Below are 26,891 nucleotides of genomic sequence, written 5' to 3'. Positions count from 1 at the left end.
ATCTTCAAGCTTAATTTGAAATTCAAAAGGGGAAAACTGGGCCCCATTTCCAATCCTAAACCTAAGAAAGAGAAAGAAGAAAAAAAGGGTGGCCAGATTCTAGCTCTTTGGCCCTAGGTCTGCATGAGGTCATGGGCCTCCAGCCTGGGGAGGTTGCAAGATGAACCTGGACTTGACCTCAGGCTTGCCTGTGCTAAATGACCCACAACAACGTCCCTTCCCTGTGGGGTTGGGGTCAGCGCTGCTCATGCACTAGAGGCCCTGCCCCAGAAAGGGGCGGGAATACAGGCCTCCATCTCTCCGCCTGCCAGAGGGACAAGGGAAATGGACAAATAAACCCAGACTGTGGACTTATAAGTAGCTGATTAACAGACACAGAGCAGATAAGGAATGTGGAATGGTGAGAAGGACATGAGGGTTCCGGACATTGGGTCCTAGTCCTGCCTAGCCATCAGCTGTTCCTGTGATTTTAGATAAGTCATTTTCCCTTTGGGGCCCAAGCTCCATTCTTATTAGTGGGGGCTTGGACCAGACTGACCTCATCCAACAGCCACTCTCTTGCCCGCTTCACCCACCCCCTGCTTTACCTATTGGGCATCCATTCAAGAGTTCACAGAGGCCCTGGACTGAAAAAATGACATTAAACCAGTCAAAAAATAGCTAGTCTCACCTAGATGGTCTCTAGGTCATGTAATTGAGTCGCTCCACAGCTCTGAGAACCTCACCACCTCCCCTGATACAAGCTTTTCAGGCAGCGAAGTCAATAGGACACCCTTCCATCATGGGCCGAGCAGCGGGGACACCAGGGTCCTGGGTAATGGCTGATTTGGTAGCAGGGAGGAAGTGGGAATGCAAGAGGGCCCCTTTTGAGCAAATCCAGGCAGATGCATTAACAGTCCAGGTGCTGGAAATAGTTGTAGCAGCTACAGCCCCAGAGGAGTGGTGCCTGGGAAAGACCTGCTGGAGGTCAAATATCTTCTGTGGAGGTCTCTCCACCTGACAAGGGGTGCGGCTGCATCCTCCTGGCCCTCATGGTCAGGAGTAGCCAGACCATAGGTCAACCAGCATCCTAGAGAGTGCTGAGTGTACAGCCCATAGTATCCCTTAGGGCTCCCTCAGTCCTGGAAGCCTCTCCTCTCTCTCCTTCCTATGCTCACTTGTGACCCAGCTCAGAACTTTCCTTGTGGATACAGGAGCCAACTTAAAGGGGCTCCCAATGGTCAAATTTCAGATAATTTGAGCAACAAAATAATAATCATAATAGATGATAACTTATAAAGATAAAATAAGAAACAAGGAGTCTATATTGATATATTTGAATAAATAAGGGAGAAGGCACATCTCTTTCTTACAACAGAACACCAGTTAATAAATGTCAGAAGGCACGATGGAAATAGAAAAACCACCATTTGGAAAAACACCCACAATAATAATTGTTTTTAAGCAAGAATCATCAATGGAAAGAAACATTTGTGGGTGAAAGTATTTCCCCATGAGATGCTTATTAAGCGCAAAGGGGGAAATAGTAACTTTTCAGTGGAAAAACCTGGCAGATGCCACCTTACCTAGGTGACCAGAGTCAACATCACAAATGATACGATATATTAGCTGTATGTACCACCTGATATGATGCACAGAGAAAGGCCCAATATCACTTCTGCAGTGTTCTGGTCAAAAGGCACAACCTGAGGAAACACCAGTGAAAACCAGATTGAGGGACATTCTACAAAACAGCTAGTTAGTACTCTTCAAAAAGTATGAAGGTCATGAACAAGTAAGATTCAGGAATTATCCCAGACTAGAGGGAACTAAGAAAATATGACAACTAAATGCTACGTGTGATCCTGCACTGGCTCCTGGCTCAGATGAAGACATTAGAAAGGCGACTGATGAAATTTGAATGAGGTTTGCAGCTAATGTCAATTTCCTGGTCTTGATGACTCTACTGTAAATTTGTAGGATGTTAACATTTGGGGAAACTAGGTGAAGGGTATTCCGGAATTCTTTGTACTATTTTTGCAACATTTATGTAAGTCGGAAATTATTTTGAGAAAAGCGGAACCAAAAGCTTTCCTCTTTTGTCCTATTTCCCCATCAGTCCTGTCGCTGTGCGTAGGCCACGACTGCCCACGTGATATCGGTATTGTGAGTTTATGTCTCTCTCCCTCAGGTTCAGAGTTCTAGGACGGGGATGGACTATGTCCCTTTAATCTTTGCCTTTGCTTTACTGTACAAATCTTACTTGGACAGAAGCTGGCTGGCTGTCTTTCTCATTAAGAAACTCCCCATTCTACTCCCTCCATTCTCCCACCATAAAAAGCACCACGGTTTCTTCAGTTGCTCAGACCAAAATCCGGTGGGACATCTTTGATTTCTGCTCAGGCTCCCCCTCCAGAATCCCCATCTGTCCCCAAAGAGAGCAATCTAGCACTGGGAGATTTTGGCCATAAAAGCCTTGGCTAGTTATTGGGCTGGGTGGACCTTGGAGTTTCACGTGCTTCTGGCTGATTGAGGAGGGGAAAAAAAGGAGATCTAACTCCTGAGATGCTTTCTGAACCCCCAACGTGAGGTGTGAGACTTCCAGACGAGTCAGCAGGGCCCGTTTCCTTGGGATCAGCCTCTCTGGCTGAAAACTGTCCATGTTGCAACAGGCATACTCAGCCACCCCCAGAAAAGCTGACCCACCACTCAACACGCTTCCTGATTTAATACCTATATATAGCCCCACTTATAGACTTTTCTTTACATGTATGTGCTTAGAAACCAACAAGGCTAAAACTATCCAGAGGACAGAGGCTCTGTCTGGTGAACAGGGAGAACTGCCCCAGCCCCAGCCCCAGGTCTAAAGTCAATGTGCTGTGATGTTTTGGAATATTCTCCCCCTTGGGAAGCCTCACTGTCGTTCAACTGAAGGAAGAATTGAACTTGGTCTAAGGTGTTTTCTTGCTCTTCTGTTCCTTGGCTAAGTGCAATAATGGTATCCACAGGAAATGAGACACAGATGCTCCGGAACCACCGATTCCTGTTTACTCACTCATCTAACAAATATTTACTGAGTACTGACTATGTGCTCGATAAAAATCTCTACCCTTAGGGAACTGACATTCCAGTTAGGAAAGACAAATAATAAACAGAATAAACAAATAAAACATACAGTATGTTTAATGGTGGTGTTGAGAAGAAAAGTAACAAGTGGGGGACAGAAAAGGAAGAGGGGTAAAGTTTTAATTAAGGAGGTTAGGGAAGACTCCCCTGAGGGGATGGCAGTTGCATGAAGACACGAAATGAAGCTGCGCCCAGGAGAGGGAGCGAGCACGCGGATACCTGGGGCAGGTGTCCCAAGCAGAGGAGGTGCACATGCCAAGGCCTCGAGGTGGGAATGCCCCTGGTGTGTCTGAGGCCACTGTGGCTGGAGTGGAGTGGCCAGGGGGCCAGGGCTGGGAGCTCAGAGGGAGAGGTAACATGGGCCGCTGCTCCACATGGGATGGGGCGCCATTGGAGGGCTCTGAGCTGAGGGGGACCGCTGCTGCCTCTTCCCTTTGCAGGATATTCTGGCAGCTGAGTCACAGTTAGTTCATAATGGACTGCAGGGCACAAGGGTGGAAGCAGGGAAACCATTAAGGAGACTATTGCAAGGGTTGCTGGTGGCTCGGAGCAGGGATGGGGAGAGATGGGGAGAAGTGGTAAGAATCCATATGTACATGGAAGCATTTGTTGATAGACTGACCATGAGTAGGAGAGAAACAGAAGCCAAGAGTGACTCCAAGGATTTTGGCTTGAGCAATAATGGAACTGACATAAACTCAAATGGAGAAGACTGTGGGAGGAGGAAAGAATACGAACTCAGTTCTGGATCCCTGCAGAGAGAGACACCTATCAGACATCCCAGAGGAGGAGGTGAGTGGGCAGTTGAATGTATGAGTCTGGAGTTCAGGAGAGAGTCTGGCTGGAGATACACATTTCAGAGTCATCAGCAGTTACATATACCTGGTACATAAAGCCGCAGGCCTGTGTGATCCCAACATGGCTCGCCAACATTTAGAGACTAGGATGAGATGGCAAACCTTTTTATAAAAACCGCCCACTTTTGCAGTGCTGGTCAACCTGGTCCCTCCCACCCAACCAGGTTGACCAGCACTGCAAAAGTGGGCGGTTTTTATAAAAAGGTTCACCATCATGGGACTAGGAGGTGAGAAGAAACCAGCAAAGGGGCAGAGAAGAATCAGTCAGGGAGGCTGTGTCCATTCCACATCTTATAAGCACAGGTAACAGAGCAAAAGGGGACCCTGGAGAGCTCTCCCTTTTAAAGAGGAAGAACTGAAGCCAGGACAGGGGTGGCCATGCCCCTTGAGTGAAACTCACAATGACAATAACCCCCAGTCTGGGAGGAGGGTAGGCTGGAATTGGTAATGGTGGTGTGACCAGGAAAAGTGTGATGGGAATGGAGGAGGCTTGGGTGGGGTGTGTGGAACAGATGGAAATCAGTCTGACCTGTGGCTAAAGCATCAACCTGGAATGCTGAGGTCGCCAGCTCAAAACCCAGGGCTTGCCTGGTCAAGGCACATACAAGAAGCAACTACTATGAGTTTATGCTTCTTGCCCCCCCTCCTCTGTCTAAAGTCAATAAATGAAATCTAAAAAAAAAAAAAAAAAAGACGAAATCGGTAAAATGTGATACCAAATATAAAGGATAAGGGAGAAGATGGAGGGGGCTGGCATTCTGAGCCTGAGGAGGGAGGAAGGGATGCTACTAAGAGAAATTGATCCCCCTACCTTGCCTTTTCCAGCTACACCCACTCCCCAGAATCAACCCAAGCCTTGATTCTGGCTACACAAGAAATTAGAGTGACAGGAAACCAGGTCACAGAAATAAAAGAAATCCTACAGGGTCTGCATATATATAATGGAATCAGGTGAAATGGCAAAGAAAGGGAGCTCTTTGGACTTAGTGAGCTTGTGTCCCTACTGACTCCATACACGGAGGACCAGCTGGGAGTGTACAGAGACATCCCTTCTGCGCAAGAACTTTGCGGGGATACAGTGAGGAAGTGTGTTTTGTGGCAGAAACAACTGAATCCACTAGTTTCCCTTTCCTTCTGGGCTCACAGCCACCTTCATTTCCAGCCCTCGCCCCTCCCCATGCCCCCTGAGTTCTGGCTCAGGAAACATGGGCAGAGGGAGGTGGCCATTCCTTGGCCTGGCCCATAGCTGCCTCCCATGAGATCCTTTCTCTGTTTCCCTCTCATCTGTAGAGGCTGTCATTGCCCAAGGTGACCTGAAAGCTCTGAGAAGAGGGGCACATCTCCTCAGACTGGGCTCCTGAATGACAAGGTCCCCGCCCCAACCAGGAACAGCTCACTGGACAGTTAACTAAGTTTATTACGGTAAACCATGGAAATGTGGAGTCTGAGCAGTACCTTACCTAGTAGAGCATGGAGAAGCTTTGTGAGAACCATGAGATGTTATAGGACTATAAGGTATTTTGTCCTGTTTGTATGTTTAAATCCCAGATTTTCTAGTCTGTGAAGGGCCATTTGGAAGAGCCAGCAAGGCCAGCAGATGTTGGTTTGGGCTGTAGTAGAACCAAGGAGAGTTCCCAACACACCAGTCCCCAGCAGACACCTAGTGTCTACATGAAATCAGCTACCTCTGAGCACATCTGAGACCAGGCCCAGGGGCCTTGCAAAATAGGCCCCTCCCTCATTATATAGATGAGGTCACAGAAAGAAAGAAAGGGTCACGTGCCCCTCCCCAGGCACTGTGTGCACACTGTCAACACTCATCGGTGACAAGGTGGACAAATTACTATGGCAGATTCTTAGCGATGGCTCCTGATCAATATGCCTGTTTCTGTGCCCTTTTGGAGTCCCTGCCCTCTTTGGCTCTGGGTTTAACCATGTGGTCTGCTTTGGCCAATGGAACACCAGCAAATACGATGCAGGCAGAGGCTTGAAAAGCACTTGTGCATTGGGGCTTGCTCTCTTTCACCGCTGTGGCACCCCTTCTGCTATCAGGAAGTGGGTTAGCCTAGTGGGAGATGAGACTGCAGGAATGAAGATAAGTCTTCATGCTGAGTTCCCCATGGCCAGTGGTTCTCAATCGGAGGACAATTTTGTCCCCTAGGAAACACTTGCCAATGTCTGGAGATATTTTTGGTTGTCCTAAAGGGGGTGAGGAAAAGAGGTGTTACTGGAATCTAGTGGAAATAAGCTAGGGGTGTATCTTACAATGCACAAGACAGTTCCCCACAACAAAGGATTTCCCGGTTCCAAATGCCAATGGTGTTGAGGTTTAGAAAGCCTACCCTCAACCAACCAGCACCAAGGTGATCTCCCAACTGACTACAACCCATGAGTTATCCCAGGTGAGACCAACAGAAGAATGGCCCAGTTGATCCCAGCCTAGGTTGCTGACCCACAGAATTGTGAGCAATAAGGTAGTGATGGTGTTAAGCCATTACATTTGGGGGTAGGTTTTTATGCAGCAAAAGCTGATACTGGACACCTGGCTATTGGTGGTCCATCACTGTGTTTGTACATGTCCTCACTCTGTAACAGGAAATGAAGAGGTGCTTGGATCCTCCTGTACGGACTCTCCATCATTGAGGATATTACCCAGCTTGGAGCTGTTTATTATACCTCCCATTACCACTATTATGGGCCAGCTGCTGTTCTAAGTATTCTACAAGTATTAATTCAGCTAATCCTTACAACAACCCATAAGGTATTGTCCTATTTTTAAAAACTGAGGCTCAGATTAAGTTGCAAAGCATCACATGGTTACTAAGTAAGGCCAGCATTTGGGCATCTGGCCCTGAGTCTTTGACCAACACTTGATGCTGGGCCCTGTCAGTGACTCTGCTTCTTGGAGTCTGTGCTCTGTCCTGTCATGGCCCAGCTGCCCCTTCCCGTGCCCCAGACTGCTGCCTGCGGGGACGGCTGGCCACTGCTGCTCCCAGGTGGCTACAGGTGTGCCTTCTTGTGACATATTGTCCTTTGAAACAGGACTTCCCAGGAGGGTGAGTGTGAGCCACGGTTCCTGGGGTCAGAAGTCAACCTCCAAGCCCAGCTCCAATACATAATTATTTGTTGTGGGGTCTTGAGCACATTCCTTAACTTCTCTGAGCTTCAGTTTCTTACTGGCAAATGGGGCCAAATCATCAGTGTACACCAATCAGTGAAGTGTAGGACACAGGTCTAAAGACCAGTGATAGGAGGCCCCCCTTCGGGAATTCACAGTATGATGGGGAAGGGAAACACTAAACAAACAGCAAGAAAGGGTTCAACATGACCTCACAGGGAGCTTGTATGGATTAAGTGGATAATGACTGTGGAAGCATTTATCCAGTGTCTGGTGGTGGCTGCTCAGTAGATGGTAGTGGAGCCTCAAATCCACGCTGCCGCAGCTGATTTCTAAGTTCATGGCCATGACCTTGCTCTCCCTCTGGGGCCTCAGGTTGTAGAGCAGGACAAGGGGACCCAGTAAGGTAACAGTGACTTTGAGGACCTCCGGGAAATAGAATGTTGCTTTTCTTTAGAAAAAAGAGTGATGTTTCCTGAGTGAGCATTTTTCTCCCTCTCTCTGATGAGTTATACTCCTCCTGCGTTATAGTGTACTGTACTGGCTCCCAGCCCAGACCCTGGAATTGGATGCTTGGGTTAAGTTCCCTGGGCAAGTGCTTAACTTCTCTGGGTCCCAGTCTCTCATCTGTAATATGGGGATGATAACTGCCCCATCTCATGATCTCATTGTGAGGATTAAATGAATTGAAGTATAAAAGGGCACACTGCATGCATTGGTATCAAAGCTTTAGCTGTTTCCCATCATTCTGCTTTGCCTGCACCCCTCCCAAAGGGGGCTCTCTGAATTGGAGGAATTCCGACTGGCAGAGGACTGACATGTTCCCTGCTCAGGCAGAACATCATTTGTGACTTTTAGGGCCCAGGTAACTTTCCCTCTTGCCTTACCCACTCCCCTTTCAGGGAGTCATCACTTTGTTCTTTATTATTATTATTAATTATAATTACAAAGAGAATATATAATCACTATACAAAAATTGAAACATATAGATAAGCATGAAGAAATTAAAATCACTTCAAACCCCACCATTCAGAGAGAAATATGGTTAACGTTTCAAAATATCTCTTTCTGGACTTTTCTCCATCCCATATATTTGCTTAAATTAATGTGTGTACATACTTAGGCCTGGGGTCAGCATGCTCAGCCTCAGGCCCATGGCGGGGAGGCTTAGGTGGGCGGGGCACCAGAGCTCTATTGGTGGCTCTGAGTCTAGCACCCTGGTGGCTTGGGAGCAGGACCTTTCTGCCTGGCACCAATCTATTCCCCCCACCCCCAGCTGGGCCTGGAGCTTCCTTATCCCAGTTCTGCCTGGAATGACCCATCTTGAAGCTGCTTTGATCCCTTCCATGGAGGCGACTTGTGTGGGATGATTGTGTCAGAAGGAAAACCCACAAGCAGGCCCCTAGGAATGAATTGGGCCTTTATGTGGACAGCAGCGCTTGGCCGCACCCCAGTCTCCTAACCCACTCTAAAAGCTGACTGTGACATTGCTAATAATCGAAGGGACAGGGTGGGAGCCCGCAGAGTAGATGCAGCTTAACAACAGCTGGAGAAATTACTGGCAAACACAAGGGGTGACATTTATCCAGGCTTTTCGACCCCTTCCAACCCGGGGGGCCGCGAAGTCTGCCTTCACTCCCTACCATGAGATTTCTCAGAAATCTTAACAACCACAATGACTATAATTTATTGAGCATATAGTCTGTGCCAAGCCCTTTACAAAAATTTACTTGTAATCTTCACCTCAGTGTTACAAGGCAGATAAGGAAACTGAGACTCGGGAAGGCAGTGGCTTGACCCAGGCCCTGCTCTCAGTAAGACAATACAGAGAGATTTGAAACTAGAGCCCAAACTCTTTATTTTTGAATAAAAATTAATGTTTATATTATTAAAGTGACCTGTGCTATAGTTAAAATTCAAATGGGGCTAAAAGACACAGCAAAACCAGCTGCCGACAGCGCCTACCAGCTCCCTGCTGTGCTTCCCAGAAGCTACCAGCTGAGCAGAGCTTTTTCCCTGCTCTTCACTCTAGATTTCATTTTTTATGCATTTCCCCTTGAATCATAATCCCCTACGCTCTTTCCCATTCCTTCACTCTTCTCCTTATGGCATTTTCTCCATTTCCTTCAATGGTTCTGTCAAAGGCCTAGCAAGAACCTCCCTACTACTCACTAGACCATGCTGTCTGGCCCTCCTTCCCCCCCACCATCGGGCCCTCCCTCTCCCCCCACCCCTTCAGGCTGGATTACTCCCTACCCGTGGGCATGGCACAAGGCTTCCCTTCACCTCTCCCTTTGCTGGAGCGCAGTTTTTAAGTCCTGCATGTCTGAAAATGTTTTCATTTTTCCCTTCATATTTTATGGATTATTTGGTGAGAATCCAATAAACTGAAACAGATAAAGCACCTACAAGATGCCTGGCACGTCTCACACATTGTCAACAAGTGGCAGGTGGAGGCACAATGGTTCTCACGGGGCCATTGTGATGGACAACACTGCCTGTCAGGTACAGGGGCATTTCCTTCCCATGGTGGGACCAGACAGTTGGTTAAAAGTCAATGTGTTGGCTCTCCAGGGTGGGCTCACAGGTGTGCCTGTCTGCACAGTTGTGATCTCTAACCTGGGTTCCACGGGAGCGCCTCAGGGACTGAGGGCTGCCTGATGTTGCATGGAGCACTGACTGTGTAAGCATCTTTCTGGGACTAGTGTTTATAGCTTCCGTCAAATCTCAGAAAGGTCACTAACCCTCCTCCCCCAGTATTGAATATCTCAGCTCTACAGGCTCTCCCGCCCTTCTGACATGTGTGCTTCTAATGTGGTTTGGGTTGGAAAATAAAATTGTTTGTCATGTTAGAGTTATGATGAAAATAGGTCAACAGGACCTGAAAAAGAGCCGGATGGGCTCTCCTGTTGGGGGAGGGGTTGAGCTTCACAGTGAATGACACCATGGGGTCCCTTTCTGCAGCCAGTGGCCTACTATTGCATCGGGGCTGACCTAGCTGTTTGCAAACTGTGGATGACTAGAAAACTGAGCACCAGGGAGCCAGTTTTCACTTTGCCCACATGATGGGCATTTTCATTGTCTGTCTGGCAGTCCGCATGTCCCAAGCCCTGTATGTATGCGCCATCCTAACCTCTGGGTTGAGTATATCAAAGAAACTCGTCACACAACCCAGGAGCAGACAGGGAAGGGTTGGCCCTAGCTGGCAACTTGCAGTGACATCTGTCTATGAAAATCACCTGCTATGCCTTGACAGGCATTTTCACACACTTGTTCTTCTAATATAGTTACATTAATGACCAAAAGAGTCCACTCTGAGGGCTGGAGCTGTTGCTTAGGAACATGCTGTTGAATCATTTTGGAGGGAAAGAAACAAGCCCAGCAGAGCTGGAACATCTAGTCTAATCTTACTTGAAATCTTGATCCTCTTCCTCTTATGAGTCAAAGGCAGAGAGAAGAGGGTTCCCCCAAATTCTGTGGAGTATTTCTTGACAGACTTGGTCCTGAGGAGGGTTGCACAAAACTCTTGGAGAGAAGCCAGGGAGTGACCCAGAGCCCAATTCAAAAGCATCCAGGGTAATTCTGTGGTAAACAGAAAGAGAATTCTGGAGCCTGTTACACCCACAGATCCACCACAGGGCACCATCGTCCCCCAGTAGGAGGCTGCTTCCCCCCCTCCGCCCTCACCCGCTCTTATCACTGGTTAATGCCTCCCCCGGGTGGGAACCTGGGGGAGGTGTCCAGGCCTGGGACACCTGGCGGCCAGGGTTCCCAGGTTACTCCTATCTCTGCAGCAGGCCCCTTCCCCTGTGCCTCTCAGCACAGGGATTCCGTGACTCACTCTGAAGGAGCCATCATAAATTTCCTTCTAATAACACACTTGTCACTGAACCATTCCAAGAATTTGGCATTGCAAGAGACCTGGCTCCAGACAGTGGGGCCAATAGGTAATCCTCTGTTTATAAATTGTTTCCCACCAAGGGCTGGAGAGGGGCGAGCCCACTAAGTTAATGCCACATATTCCTTTGGGAAATAAAATGATTAGGCCCCTTTTACAGATGAGGGAAGTAGTGACTGAGGCCCTTGGACTGGCTGGGACAGACCCTGCCCCGCATCCCACCCAGCAGGCAGCTCTGCAGAGGACGCTTGGTGGCAGACTTCTGACTATGCCACTTCCAAGCTGGGCCACTTTACACAGGTTTCTTAATCTCTCTGGCCTCTCCTTTCATCACCTGGGAGTGAGGATAACCCTTACCTTGTGAGGCTTTTGTAGAGTAACTGAGGCTCGTTAGGTGAAGAGCATCCAGCATGGAGCCCTGTGGAGCGAGGGCTCTAAGCGCAGCGGCTGGTATTGCTGCTCTTCATGCTGCTTGTCAGCAGCAGAGGGGTCATGCCTCTCCCTCTGCGTGACCCCTCACTTGGCTTCTTGCTGGCCTCTCCTCTGGCACTCTGTCCTGTCTTTTTCCTTTTGAATAAAGAAAGGTGGCCACTCCTACCTTGTATCATTTCTTCTCAACTAGTATTTGAGGAAGATCAAATAATCCCTAGTTGACAAGGGTAGAAACTGAGGCTGGGAGAGTCTGAGTGACTTCCTCAGCCCACCACTAGGGGTCTGACAGGCTCAGTATAGGGAACTGGGTCTTACTGAATTCACTCCAACACAACAGCTCCCAGGGGAAGCCCGGGATCAAGGACCAGCTGGCAGCAAGGAAGTTCCAGACGTGGCCAAGTGTTTCTGTCACTGCATTCTTCCCAGGCGGCTCACTCTCGGGACTCTGGACAGTTGCCAAGGAGGTGTGAGTGAGAAGGAGAAGGAGGACTCCTTTGGAGGAGCAGTGAGACACCCGAGCTATCATTTACTGAGTCCTCGCTAGGTACCTTCCATGCTAACATTCTGCGCCTCCTTTAATCCACACCACTCTTGTGAACCAGACTAAGTGCAGTCCCTACTTCACAGAGGAGACTGAGGTACAGGGTGGCCAGGCCCTTGCCCCAGCCTGTCTGGGGGTCCAACTCTGTTGTTCGTCTCCCACCTCCTGCTTCCTATCAGTGCGGCATTAAGTTTGGCCGGAGCAGTCAGTTCTGGAAAATGCATCCAGGCTAGATGACCTCAACCCCCCACCAAGAGAAGGAGTGGCGGGCCCTATGTTCCTTCAGGGACTCCAAGGCTTCTCACTGAGCATCTTTGAGTCTGTGTATGTGTGTGTGTGTGGGGGGGGGAGAGGAGCATCTCTTGCTGCTTTCGTGCATCCTGGGGAGGGGGCAGAGGTGCAGCAGCTCCTCAGAACTGCCCACCTCAAGGCTACCTCAGTGTGTCTGCAATGGAGCTGGACTTCAGCAAAGAGCCTGGCAGGCCCTGGAGCCCTCAGGGTCCTCTGGTCGCTGCACTGAGCTTGCCCCCAGCCCGTGTGCCCCACAGGATGGGGGCAGTCGGCCTGTGAGCAGGAGCTCTACCCCATTCTCCTCTGTATCCTCAGCACCCAGAACAGTGCCTGGGCCTCAGCAGACATTTGCCTGACAGACTGACAGATGACAGAGTGATGGACGAAAGCCTGTTGGCCCAGTGACAAACTGAAGCCAGTGCGGCAGGAATTTGCTGGGCTGCTGAGGGGTCCGATGGCTCCCCAGGTGCTGCCGTGCGGGAGGTGAGGTGGGGATGGCACAAGCAGGCCGGACACAAAGAGCCTGCAAAGCACTCCAGATAGCACAGGTTCAAACCAGAATTGAGAGGCTAATGGGCTGGCCAGGGGGCCAGAGCTGAGCAGTCCAAGGCTGCCCGACCACATGCCAGGCCTGTGTCAGACAATGTCAGGGCTGCCAAAGTGCTTCTGTCCCCAGCATGGCCGCCTCAGCCATCACTGAGACTCTGAGACCTCGTGAGCAGGGGGTGTGGGGTAATGGAAACTGTCCGCACTGCAATCACAGACCAAGGCTGCAGTGACCGTCTCTGCTTGCTGAATTTCCCCTCCTTGGTTGACCTAGGGACTGTCCCTCCATCTTTGGGCTGTTCCCTCAGATCTGCTGTCTGTCACAGAGGCTGTCTCCCCCCTAAGACGTGTGGATGGGAGCCTGAACTTGCGTCAGCCTGCACCCCACCCCGCCTCGCACAGCCAAAGGTGCCAACTCTGCCATGACGCCACACCCCCCCAGACACCCCTCAGACGCCCCCCAGACACCCCTCAGACGTTCCCCAGACACCCCTCAGATGCCCCCCAGACACCCCTCAGACGTCCCCCAGACACCCCTCAGATGCCCCCCAGACACCTCTCAGATGCCCCCCAGACACCCCTCAGACGCCCCCCAGACACCCCTCAGACGTTCCCCAGACACCCCTCAGATGTCCCCCAGACACCCCTCAGACGTTCCCCAGACACCCCTCAGATGTCCCCCAGACACCCCTCAGACGTTCCCCAGACACCCCTCAGACGTTCCCCAGACACCCCTCAGACGCCCCCCAGACACCCCTCAGACGTCCCCCAGACACCCCTCAGACGCCCCCCAGACACCCCTCAGACGTCCCCCAGACACCCCTCAGACGCCCCCCAGACACCCCTCAGACGCCTCCTCAAGGGCTGGCTTCTCACAGCCAGCGCTGAGCACCTGCAGGCTGACGCCTGGGCTTCTCCCTCTGGACTCCACACTGCCTTCCTGTCCACCACCCCCCCCCAGACCCAGAAGCCTGGCTCCCCTGTGGAGCAGTCTCTGATACAGAGAAGGAAATAGTTAGTATATTCACCAGTTTAATTCTCTCCACTCTTCTATGTGAAGATAATTTGCCAGCACTCAGAGGGCTCCCCTACCAGCCGGGCCAGGGAGACAGGGAGGCTCAGGAACTGGGAACTGTGGAGTCTCAAGCTAATCAAGTGGAAGGTGTTCTGGGGAACCGAGCTGTGTGTGCAGGCAGCACAAGGCAGCCTCTGGACATCGTGGAGAGGGCAAGCAGGGGTGCAAGTGACAAAGGTGATTAGAGGGCTGCCCAGTGAGCTGGGTGTGAGACTAAGGTCGGGGCCGTTGAAGTATTCAGCCTGACGGAGAAAAAGGAATGAGGGCCGGGCACTTCCTCATCCCTGTGCTGTAAACAGACATGCTCCGGGGTCTCTCCCTCCTCTCAGCCCCAGTTCTCTCCTCCCCACTCCCTTCCTCTCATCACCTTTTCATTCTGTTTATGTGTAGATTCATTTTGACTTTTATGGAGCAACCATTCATGCTGACACTGCCAGATACTCAAGATGAGAAGACAGAGTCTGCCCTGCGAGTGAGGGGTAAGAAGTGGGCCCCGACCCAGCAGCTGCCTGGGCTGCAGGACCGGAGGGCTACCAGCAGGGCTCTGGGTCCTGCCTGAGGCAGCAGAGGGAGGAAGGCGTGAGGCCGCAGCTGCTGTGGGAGTTCAGGAGCTAGGTAGGCTGCTGAGCCCGCCTGGGCTCAGGAGAGGTCCCTGCGGGTGCTGGCACCCAAGGGAAATGCTGAAGACAATCGGTGAGCCAGGCGAGAGCGGTGGGAAGGGCATTCCAGGCAGTGTGAGCAGCCCGAGCAAAGGCCATGCACAGAAAATGTAGAGCCTATATAGCAAACACAAGTGTTGGGCTTTACTGGAGCAAAAAGTAGGGACGGATGTGGTGCCGGGTATGACAGGGGGTCAGGCAGGGTCCAGATCTGGACCCTGTGGTAGGGAACAAGCACTTTACCTAGAAATAGTGCTTCCAAGAATGTTCAGAATGACATAGGTGACATGCAGGCTTAACAGATGTCCTCCCAAAATAAAAGGTGTGCTTTGTCAAATAAGGTGATGGACATTGAGTTAAACTAGTGATTTTCTATGGAAGGGCAATTTGCAAAAGGGGACATTTAGCAATGTCTGGAGATATTTTTGGTTTTCCTAATTTTAGGGTGGAGTACCACTGGCATCTTGTGAGTCAAGGCCTGGGATACTGCTCATCATCCCACAATGCACAGGCGCCCCCCTACAATCACCTGTGGCCCTACAATCACTGTGCCCCCTACAAACACCTGTGCCCTCTACAAACACCTGTGGCCCTACAATCACTGTGCCCCCTACAAACACCCATGCCAGGGCTCTCACAGCCCCTGGACAGGTCCCACCGGATCATTCATCTTTGTACTCTCGCGATCTGGATTGTCAGGTCTGAAAGGCTGGGTTCAGGTAGTCAGTATTTGGGGGAGGGAGGAAGAAAAACTATGGGAGAAGAGGACTTTCTGTTAGGGTTAGGGGTGGCAGTTGCTTTGGGTGGACTCTGGCTCATGGGGGATATACCTGCTATCGCGTTAGCAAGTGACTCTGTGGGGTTTTTCCACCCATGTGGCCCACACCTACATGGCTGGGGGTTTGGGAATCATACCCAGCCCTGAGGAGCTGGCCAGATCAGAGTTAGGGACCTATTCTGTGCTCAGTGTCAAACGGGCATTTGGATGATCATCCCTCATTACCAGGTTCCCTGCTTTATTTTTTTCCACAGCATCTTTTAAGGTACCTGTTTTTAAATGTAATTTACCCGTATCCTCTCCTTGCTCCCCTTCTCGCCTTACAATGCTAGCCCCACAGGGTTGGGCTTTTCATCTGTATGGTTCACTGCTTTATTCCCAGGGCCCAGAGCAGCGCCTTTCACAGTGTGCTCAGTGGAACTGTAAAGCAGGAATGTCTGACATCCCCCCTCCCCCCGGGCCGTACAGCTCAGAGTGCCTGGGCCAGTATCTACCGCACATGCTCCCTTCTCCTCTGTGGCCACACGGACTGGCAAGTCCAGGGAGGCCTGCTTCCTAACCCCTACCACGTCTCTCATCCTATAGGGATAATCCCAAAGCTGCTTCAGGAGGAAGATGCAGGAGCTCCACACACACACACCTGATCTTCCCTGGAGAACCTGGGATGACGGACTAACCATTAGCTCACAAGGAGGAAGCAGGATGGGCTGGCGCAGCCTGGCAGTCACATGATGCTGTAGCCAGTTGACAGGACAATGGCATGAACAAGGGCCTAGCTGTCTCCAGGGAGCTGCGGCCAAGTGTGTGCCACCCGGGCAACCACCTCTGAGTGCGGCCCCCATGCTGGCAGGGCTTCAGTCACCATGCTGCCCAAGGAGGCGCACTCATCACAGAGCGACCAGCGGGGCCCCCCAATTACACACAGGGAGGGAGACCAAAGCGGGAGAGCAAGTGCCTGCCGGTCCCCTTGGAAACAAATGCAAGAAAATAAAAACCTGCGGGCAGAAGCAGGTGCCCAGGTCTAGGCAGAGTTGCCAGGGAATTCTGTTAATTGGGGGTCTGTTTACCCCCAAAGTTGTGGCGCCTGGAGCTGTTGTTAAGCTTGGGCTCCTGGCCTGGGCTATGGGCAGAGCAAGGCTGTTTAAAACCAGTGTTCAAATCCCAGCTGACCCTCCAAGCTGGGGGTTCCAGGCTGCAGAGGCTACAGACCTGATGACACTGTCCTACTTAGCTTTGTGGCCGCAGGCAAGTCACCCATAGAAGTGTATGTGGGTGAGGATAGTGCTGATCTGCTCTGCTAACCTAACAGGCTATTGGGAGAATCAGAAAGACGGGGCAAGTAGAGGCGCCTTGAGAACCAGAAAAAGGGAGAGCATGCAGGAAAGCACGAGGGGGTGCGGCTGTGTCCCCCCAACAGGGGCCATGCATAGGAAACCAGCAATCTATCTGTGGGTGGCCTTTGGTTACCTGTGGAAACCCAATGGCGTTCATGGCACACCCTCATCTGCAGGACATGCCTTTTCAGACCTTGGTGTGGCTCTTAGAGCCCCATGTAAGGCCCTTTCATTAAAGGCCGGAGTGGAGGCCGGAGACACACAGCTCATCTGGGTTATTCTGAACAATTACTTTGGGAAGATAAATGTATAGTCAGCTGATAATCACATGGCACTGCCTATTTTGTAAACTCATACAAGTTTAATCCTTTAATAACACCAAAAGATAGGCATCATTATGCCCATGTATAGGCTCAGAGTTTCCCAGAGTCACACAGCCAGCTTGTATCAGAGACAGTCCAAACCTCTGATTGCCGGTTAGATCGGGGCCCACCACATAGACACGACAGTCTCCTTCCAGAGTCCTCTCCTCCCCCCTTTTTAAGGGTCTTTGGTTTGGGGCCTACTTTTGCTATTGCATCGCTTAACCGCCTTCCCAGATGAACCTGAGCAGCACTTGCTGAGGAAGACCACCCAGACTACGGAATTCTCTCTGGGAGAAGCGAATGTCCCAAGAGCGGAGCCTGAGCAACCCCAGCAGTGCTTCTCCACTGAGGTGCTAAGCGTGGGAGGGCTCCTGGTAGGGTGTGGCTCACACATGTCCCGAGGACCTGTGACCCAGAGGAAGGCAGACATGACTGCTTCAACGTCTACAGTCACCTGAGAAGGTGGTTATGGTACCTCTCCTGGGTATGAGATGATGCACACTCTCCCCTTAAATGGAGCACAGTTCACTTTCCTTCCCATGGAGAGCTCGTGTCTGGATTTTGAATCCTAGATTAAAACAGAGGGAAGAGTACAATAAAGATGAAAGTGCTCTGATTTTTTATTTTTTTTTTTTTTTTTGTATTTTTCTGAAGCTGGAAACGGGGAGGCAGTCAGACAGACTCCCGCATGCGCCCGACCGGGATCCACCTGGCACGCCCACCAGGGGGTGATGCTCTGCTCATCCGGGGCATGGCTCTGTCGCGACCAGAGCCACTCTAGCGCCTGGGGCAGAGGCCAAGGAGCCATCCCTAGTTCCCGGGCCATCTTTTGCTCCAATGGAGCCTCGGCTGCGGGAGGGGAAGAAAGAGACAGAGAGGAAGGAGAGGGGGAGGGGTGGAGAAGCAGATGGGCGCCTCTCCTGTGTGCCCTGGCCGGGAATCGAACCCGGGACTTCTGCACGCCAGGCCGACGCTCTACCACTGAGCCAACCGTCCAGGGCCGAAAGTGCTCTGATTTTTAAGTGACACTTAACATATTACCAATCAAGTTCATACCCATTGCCACAGTTAATCTTTACAATACCTTACAACCCTGTGAGATATGATTATTCCCATTTTAAAGATGAGGGAAACTGAAGCTTAAGAGTGCACAGATGACTTGTCCAAGGTCACACAAGGTAGAGACGGAACAAAGACTTGGTTCTCCTACCTCCAAGTTTAAGACTTAACATATGGCAATTTATTATTATTTTTTTTACTTTCTATGAGTAAGAAGTTAATTAACAGTAAATTCAAAGGTTGATTAGAGTTTTGGATTGGAAATCCCTTTAAATTCCTTGTAACATTAATACTTATCTCTTCTTCATCTAATCAACCCTCACCAAAATCCTATGATCCAATATCGTAGCAGGTGTTGTCTGAAGCCAGAAGGTAGGTATAGAGGCTTGCCAATCATTGCTTGAGGTTAGGGGCCTGGGCATTGCCTAGGACTGTGCCTTTTGAAGAGTTCTGGTGTGGCTAGTGTTATCTTGGAGAGTGTTCAGGGACCAGCACTAGATTGGAGCCCAGAGGAATTTAAGAATCAGTGTAAATCATAGACTCCACTTTCACGGAGTTTACAATTTGATAGGGAAGTGAGATTTGTTATGAAATCTTTGAAGGGCAATGTACTAAACAGAATGAGATTCAGTGCCCACTATGTTTTATACATAGTTCAAGAAGGCTTCCTGAGGAGGTAGTCCTGTAGCAGGTCTTCAGAATGGATAGAAGTTGCAGGGGGAGGAAGGAGAGAGGGTTTCCATTTCGATGGAGGATGAGTACCAGCAGCAGGCAGGGTGGGGATGCACAGTTCCCAGCACATCTGTGCCACTCCACGCATTACCTGGGTCCTAGGACAGCCACGTGTTAACACATCTGAGCATTTCTACCTGCTCTGTCCTCTTCTGGAAGGAATCTCTCCCCTTGCTTCCTTGTCCCCTATCTCTCACGCTCCATCTACCTGTTAACACTTGTCAGTTCGTCTCATTTGTATTATGTAAGGGACTCTGGCCCCCCACAGTGCTGTCTTCCCCCTAGTGGCTCCCATCATGTGGCAGGATGATGTCTTTGTAAGCCTCTGTCCCTGACCACATCATGACCCCTGAGAACAGATACTCTCTTCTGCTAATTTTTACACAGTCATTTGTTGAACAAATACAAATGAAAGGTGGAAATGCAGACTGAATGGGAGAATCTGCAAAAAGAGAGTCCTGCTACAGGACATAAGGGCTCACACCTAGAACCAGTGATGTCTTGGGCCATTAGATGTACTATGGCCAATAAATCTGAGCAGAATTAATGATCCTTTGATGACTGAGTAATGGATTGACTGAGTTATCAATACATGATGATGAAATGCATCATCACTCTTCAGCTCACTAGGTTGATGTTTTTATTTCAACTTTATTTCGTTAGTGAGGCTGAGAGTGGAAGAATCAGCAGAGTGAACCCAGGGCAAGGTGCAAAGTGTGCAGAGCCGCTGTACAAGCCCGGAGACCAGAGAGCGTGAGGGTGTGAGGTGAGGGTCCGGCAGCAGCCCTCGCACAATGGGCAGAGTCTGGAAGGACAAGAGGAGGCTGGAGAACTGAGCAGAAGGCAGGCCAGGAAGGGAATTAACTGTTTCCAGTGGACACTGGACACAATGAAACCTTTAAGCAAGGTGTGCGACAAGATTATAATTTTCTTTCTTTGTTTAAAGAGAGAGGGCCCCAACTGAACTGTGAGGATGGATCAAGGCAGAGCAAGACTGAGCAGCCGCAGATCAGTGTTAGGGAGTATGAGATTGGGGGGCCTGGGGGTATGAGCTAGGAGGTGGTCTGTGGGGAGGAGGCATGCAGAGAGATTTGAGGGTGCTGAGGAGGTGGAAAGGACAGACAGACTCAGTGACTGCCAGGATCAGCAGGAACCTGATGGTGTGGTGCTGGGCATATAGGAGGGGTCAGGATGAGGATGCCAAGGAATCTGGCTTAGGAAATGGGGTGGGTCCCAGATGAGAAGAGGGAATCTGGGGGCAGAGGTACAATGGGGCTGAGAGAGGGGAAATAATGCATTATTTCCAGAAATCTTACTCTGCATAAGCTTTGTTCTCAGTCTTTATTATATATATAGGTATAGTATGAAACAATATCCATTCATGTTACTGCAGACTCTTCAGGAACATTATTTCTAGGGGACAAAGTGTCAATAACTATGCAAATGATCAGAGAAAAATGAATCAGGTACACTTTTTGAAGAGGCTTTTCCATGCTACATACACATAAGAGCAGGTCAGCAGGTCCATCAGCAGCATCTTCCTATAAAGGCCTGCTCTTGCATCTTGAGTGATACCAAGAAAACATAAAGAACCCCGGCCAGGTAGCTCAGTTAGTTAGAGCACCGTCCTGATAACACCAAGGTCACGGGTTCGATCCCTGGTTGGGGCACATATAAGAATCAAGCAATGAATGCATAAATAAGTGGAACAACAAATTGATGTTTCTCTCCCTTCCTCTCTTTCTCTCTCTCTCTGAAATTCAATAAGTTAAAAAAACACACACACATAAAGAGCTTACAGCTGTACCCAGGAGACCCCAGGAGACTCAGCACCAGCCAGAATGCGGCCTTGGTCTCAGACACAGAGCCTACAAACTGCAAGGCACACTGAGGGCAGTCTTGGTCTTAGGGGATGGAGGTGGGATGGGAGAAAGATCCGTGACTACGAAGGAGGTCTGAAGAAAACTTCCCAAACCAGCTGGGCAGAGAAAATGAGACTGTCTTTGAAAGTATTTTGTAATCTCAAAAGCTGAATACAAATTTAAGGGGCTATCATTATCATCTACACTCAAAACCATCAATTTAAAATTAATGAAAGTTCTCCTAACATTCACCTATAAAGCAACAGGAGTGAAAAGGAGACTTTGTACTACATTCTCTTTTGCATCTTTTGAATCATTCAACAAACCAATTCTAGGCAAACCAATTCTGTCTTTTTCATTTTACAGTAGTGATGGAGAAACAAGTGTTATCACAGAACTTTTTGACTTGTCCCCAAAAAATCATAAAGAAAGGCAATAACCGCATCTCACAGTGGCTTCATTCATTTGAGAAGCACAATGCCCATTCCTAGAATAACATTAAATGATCACATACTGAGTCGAAGGAAAGTGAGCTAGAGCGGCTCTGGGGGAAAGGGCATGGCGTAAATGCCCAGGACTTACATTCATGTTGTGTTAAAGTCCTTCATGCCTGTTTTTTCATCTGTAAAACAGACATCACAAAACCTACCAGGAAGAATCATCATGAGACTCCACTGGGTAACTTCTGTGAAGGCAGCTAACACAGATGGCCTGCAACTCTCTAGATGTCTGTTTGTTGAATCTTAGAGATTCCACTGAATTCACAGGAATGTTTTTGACCACAACAGAAAAACCTGATGACAATGTCTGAGATAAGTAGGGGCTCATTTTCTCATTGTATAATAAAAAGTCTCTGGAAATAAGCAGTCCTGGTAAGGATAAGGTGACCAACCCTAGGATAGGATCCAGGTTTGCCCGGGACAATTCTTGGTTTAGCTTCAAAAGTCCAGCATTTCAGGAAACCCCCACAAGTTCCAGGAAACCCCTCAGTCTCGACGAAATCCAGAAGTTGGCCAGCCTAGCATAATGGTCATCAATGATGCCATCATGGGCCTGGTACTTCCTTTCCTCCCTTAATCATTCTGTTTCTTGTCTCACACTTTCAAGATGGCTTCTACATCTCCAGGCATCACATCTGCATTCCAGGTAGGAAGTAAAGAAAAGGGTAAGAGGGTCAAAGGCTTTCTCTTAAATAGGTCTGTCTTTTCTGGAAGACTTGTACTTACACCTCACTGCCCAGAACTATTTCCAATGGCCACTCTCAGCTGTGAGAGTAGCTGGGAGCATTGAGTATTTGTTACCAAGCCCACAGTTGAAGAGCAGAAGGTGAGGAAAGGCTATGGGCTCATCCACAGTGTCTCCCCACCACCCCCTCCTCATTATACTCAGCCAGTGTTGAGCACCTGCCATGTTACCAGCACTCTGGTTGGATCTGCAAAGGGCAGAATGAAAATAAGACCCAATGCCCACGCCAGTAAGCTCACTATCTGGTATGGGCTGACACAGACAGAGGTGACTATGTCAGAAGGCAGCCATCCATGAGAGAGTGAGAAGTGCCGTGCTGGCAAATCTTACCCAAGACTCAGGTGGGAATGACGAGGTTGGTGGAATGAACACAATGCACCTTCCAAGTAAGGATGAACCCAAGATGTGAGGACAGGGCTTGGCAACAAGAAAGCTCCAGGAAGAAGAGCCAATGGGTATGAAAGGAGGGATGTGTGTGTAGGGGTGACTACCTCCCATCTCTGAAGATAACCTGGCTTTGGGGTCTTGTGGTCATGCTATGGCATTAGGGAGCCATTTAGACACCAGTGTGTACATAGGAGGTCTGAGTGACTGCGGAGCACACCCAGCAAAGAGCTGGAAAAACGCCTCATGGAGACATGAGCTCTAAATAAGGTTTCAAGCCTGCCCTTGAGAAAGAGACGACCAAACCCCTATCCTCTGTCTGAGGATCATGTTGGGTGCCCAAGCCTCACCTTACCCTTGTTTCCTATCCTTTAGGCCCCTGAGGCCAGCCACCTTCTTCACTTCCCAGCTTCCCAGACGCTCTGCTTCTCAGTTGCTGGATCTACCCCCAGGCCGGGCCTGCCAGCCTCTGAGCCAGGCAGTGCAGAGGCTGAAGGCTTCGCTGCCAACCAGTGCTGGTGCTGGATGCCAGCAACCTGCCCGGTTCCCGGGCGAGCGGCCGCATGCCCTACCTCCCACTGGCACTGGCCCAGGTCCCAGTACAGCTGGGCCTTAATCTGCCAGTCTGCTGCGGAGCCATGGAGCAGATCTGTATCTGTTCTTCACATGCCTTAGATTACCCCAGGAAGCATCAGAAAATAAACCCTTACAAAGTGGCAGGGGGCAGGGGGGGGTTACAGTTATTTCTAGGTAGGTGGGCAAGAAATGAGGCCCAGGAAGGTTAAGTTAACTGCCTGATTACCGAACTGGGTAGTGGGAGAGGTGGGTTCAAACCTGGGTTGGCCTCTAAGGCCCCTGCATTCCTCACTGTTCTGCACCATGTCTCTACACCATCTCTCTCCCCAATCCCCTTGACCTGCAAGCTTGTCTGTGCCCAGACCCCTGGCCTGGTGGCACCCTCTGGTTATGATTACCAGAGACTACAATGAAGCTTCATTTATTCCTTCACTCAACAAATATTTATTCCTTGGCTAGTAGCTCAGTTGGTTAGAGTGTCATCTCTACATGCCAAGACTGTGGATTGCATTCCCGGTCAGGGCACATACAGGAATCAACCAATGAATGCATAAATAAGGGGGACAACAAATCGATCTCTCTCCTTCTCAAAAAGAAATCAAGTTTTAAAATAACTAAGGTGGTCAGAGGCTGAGAAAAATCGGATACAGCCACCAGACCCACTTGATTCTGGATATGGTGACAGTAGAGATGAAACAAGAACAGCTTTTTTTTGGGGGGGCAGGGTAGGAGCTGTCAATAATCACACAAGAAACTGAGACTTGAAGGGGTAAAACAACCAACCCAAGTTTATGCATTATTGAATTATTTTTCTATTTGTGAAATAAATAATACATGCTCATTGTGGAAAATTGAAAAGTACAGAAAAGTATAAAGAAAATTAGAAAATACCAAAAGTATACAGAAAAAAATAAACACACTCTATGATACTGTTACCCAGACATGATAACCACTGCTAACATTTTATGTCTTCCTCTAGATTTATCCTGTGCACATGTGTGGATTTATTCTGTGCATACTACTTTGTATCCATCTTTTACCACTTAACATTAACTGATACCATTCCCCTCTTGACACCAAGTGTTTTATGAAAATGTTATTTTAACTGGCTGCACAGTATTCCATTATGTGGGTGTGCCATAATTGTTTGACCTATAATCTTAGTTATTTGTATTGTTTCCTACTCCCTTTTGTCCTATATAAATAATATGAGATGAACATGTTTGTACATATGCACATATCTGATTTTGGGGGGCACGGGGTAACAAATCACTTTGGCATGGTCTGTCTCTGCTGAGAAAGGAGGAATGGGGGCCATTAGCTATCACCAGGCTTCCTGAGCAGGGACTTTGGGGTATCCAAAGGAGGAGATTCGGAAGCAGGGGTCATGGGCACCTCAAAGCCTCACTTCTCTTACAGTTTTTCCTTGGAGGACCCCTGCTTTATTACTCATTAGTTCAGAAATCTACTGAAACCAGCTCAAATAAATAAAAGAAATGGTGATAAGAATGTCAGGCAGGAACACAGCCAGTCGTTAGAGAGGGTCTGGGAGAGAGGAATTGTGTTGAACTTCCTCTTCCCCCCCCCACCCCATCAGTTCCTGTGGGCAGTGGGCCTCACACGTAAGACTGCATATGAATCACTGCAGGGCTCATTCACACTGCAGTTGCTGGGAAGTTGGCCCCCAAGTTTTAGACTGAACAGGTTTGAGAAATAATATAGAATGTACATTTCTTTTAAAAGATTTTTTATTAAATGTATTGGGGTGACATTGGTTAATAAAATTATTTAGGTTTCAAGTGTATAATTCTATAATATATAATCTGTATACTGCATTGTGTGTTCACCTCCCAAAGTCAAATCTCCTTCCATCACCATACATTTGACCCTGTCTCCCTGTACTGCCTTCCCAAGCCCCCGGCCCTCTGGTAACCACCCCCTGTTGTCTATGTCTATGTGTCTGCATTTCTAATGCATTCCCAGCTGCTGCTGCTGCTGCTGGGCCAGGGACCATGCTTTGAGAAACAACAGGAGAATATCATGGCGCCTGCACAGACACCCTCCAAGATCACTACCACACCCTGGTTTCTGAGTGAATCCGCCCTTCTCACTGTGATCCTGCCTGGTGGCAGCAGAGCCAGGATATTACCACTTTCTGTCAGAAAGAGACCTTCCCGCCAACAGGATCAGACCCGAAAAAGGGGTGGGGGCATGAAGGCCTCTTGCCCTTAGGCTCTCTCTCCCTCAGGCCCTTTCCTGAGACCTAACTCACCAGTTCTCAGGGAGTTCTCTCATAGCCAAGTTTTCTTTCCGCTGGCTGAAACCGGATGCTGAGCAGCGATTAAGGGGTCTCCACCTCAGGAGACTCACTCTGAAGGGCTCTTCCGTTCCCAGTACCCGTTAAGCAGGTGCTGAGGATGCTGGGGTGACCAGAGCTTCCACAGGATATGGCCACCAGCGAGGCAGGGCCCAGCCCTAGGTTACTCGGAGGTTCACTAGACAGTGACTCCAAGGGGCAGCCAACAGGGGTGACTTATTGTCCACTGTGAGGCCACAGAGGAACTCTTAGGCTGGTAGGACAACAAAGTGACATCGTGAGAGATCCTATAAGATCACAGAAAAAGGACCAACATTTACTATGCTCCTACTTGTGCTGGGCACCAAGTGCCTTATGTTGATCATCGGATTAATCTTCCCTAAAATCTATAAATGCAGACATGGGTACTACTATGCCCATAATACAGAAGAAGAAATTGAGGCACAGAGAGCCTAGGTTACTTGCTTGAGCTCACTCAAGCTCTTAACTACTACTCTATAGCTGCTCTTGGGAGAAGTCAGAAAACCAAAAAGGGCAGACGGGAAGAAACTAACCCATAGATTATTTTCTTCGACCATTATATTAACATTCAAGGAAAGGCAGTATTGCCCCCATTTTATAGGTGAGGAGACTTAGTTAATAAGTTTCCTAAGACCACACAGCTGGTGCTTCCCCAGGCTTGTCAGCCTGCGAAGCCCAAACTCCCCTCACTCTACCACTCCGCTTCCCACAAGTGATTCCTGCAACCAGGGAAATGGGCAGGCTTCAGTGCAGGTGACCTCGGAACCTCAACAGCCAAGTAAGAGTTCAATGAACAGAGGTGGAAGGGCTATATGCCTACGTGAACAAAGTCTTGGGGCTTGAAAATGCATGGCCCATCAGTCATTAGAGGAATGGCATATAATGACACATTCTTTTGACAGACAATAAACTGAGCAATAAAATATCACATCTGAATATTTTGACACATGAAATTAATTGCAAAATAAATATACATTGAAAACTAAGGATATATTATAAAACTATCTACACTAAGGTAAACATTTGAGATCTGCTCCCCTGCAAATGTTCTTGGTTTGGCTCAAATAAACTTTCATAAAAAAAATTTTTTAAACCTACCAAAACTATATACACTAAGATTCTAATTTTGTATCAATGTGGAAGAAAATATACCATCTTGTTAGGTGGGCTTTCAGGACAGTAGGCTTATGAATGATCTTTATTTTCTTACTTTTTACTTTTCTGTCTTTATTTTTCAAACACAATGATCTTTTACAGTCATTAGAAGAAATCTTTGTTTATAAAGATGCAAGGGTATAGCTTCTTTCTGACACCATTTCGGGGAGAGGATGAAACTCCTTATCCCATTCTGACCTGCTTCCTGCCCTCCTACTTCACAAGCTGGCTTTTCAAACTTCATTTGTGAACTTCTGATGTGGAATTCATCTGTTCATAACAATTTTTGTGAAAGCAGGAGAGCAGTCATTCAATAGACTCTAAAGACCTCAGGGAAAGCTCTCATTTTGCGCCACACACACACACACACACACACACACACACACACACACGGAAGCACTTGCCTCCTCAGAGCTTTCCTATCTAGTCAAGCTGAGGTGGGGGGGGGGGTTCCCCTGAAATCCTCAGCAGATCTCTGAGCACAGAACCCCTGGCGGCTCATCTTGCTGTTTCTGCCTCCCTCTGCCCTGAAATCATTGCC

The 26,891-nt window shown here is 49.0% G+C and overlaps 1 long non-coding RNA gene across 2 annotated transcripts in view; it reads right to left on the bottom strand.

Moving 5' to 3' along the window:
• Nucleotides 1-17,524: 17,524 nt before the first annotated feature.
• The window catches only part of LOC136393427 (uncharacterized), a 47,717-nt gene continuing 38,350 nt past the window's right edge, over nucleotides 17,525-26,891 (bottom strand). For both annotated transcript variants that reach the window (XR_010749092.1, XR_010749090.1), the window contains exon 4: nucleotides 17,525-17,567. This is a non-coding gene — a long non-coding RNA (uncharacterized lncRNA). The remainder of the gene's footprint in view (nucleotides 17,568-26,891) is intronic.

Source organism: Saccopteryx leptura, chromosome 2 (assembly GCF_036850995.1).
Source record: "Saccopteryx leptura isolate mSacLep1 chromosome 2, mSacLep1_pri_phased_curated, whole genome shotgun sequence".
NCBI lineage: Eukaryota > Metazoa > Chordata > Mammalia > Chiroptera > Emballonuridae > Saccopteryx > Saccopteryx leptura.
Note: the sequence above shows the minus strand (reverse complement) of the source record. Positions and strands in the feature narration are given on the sequence as shown.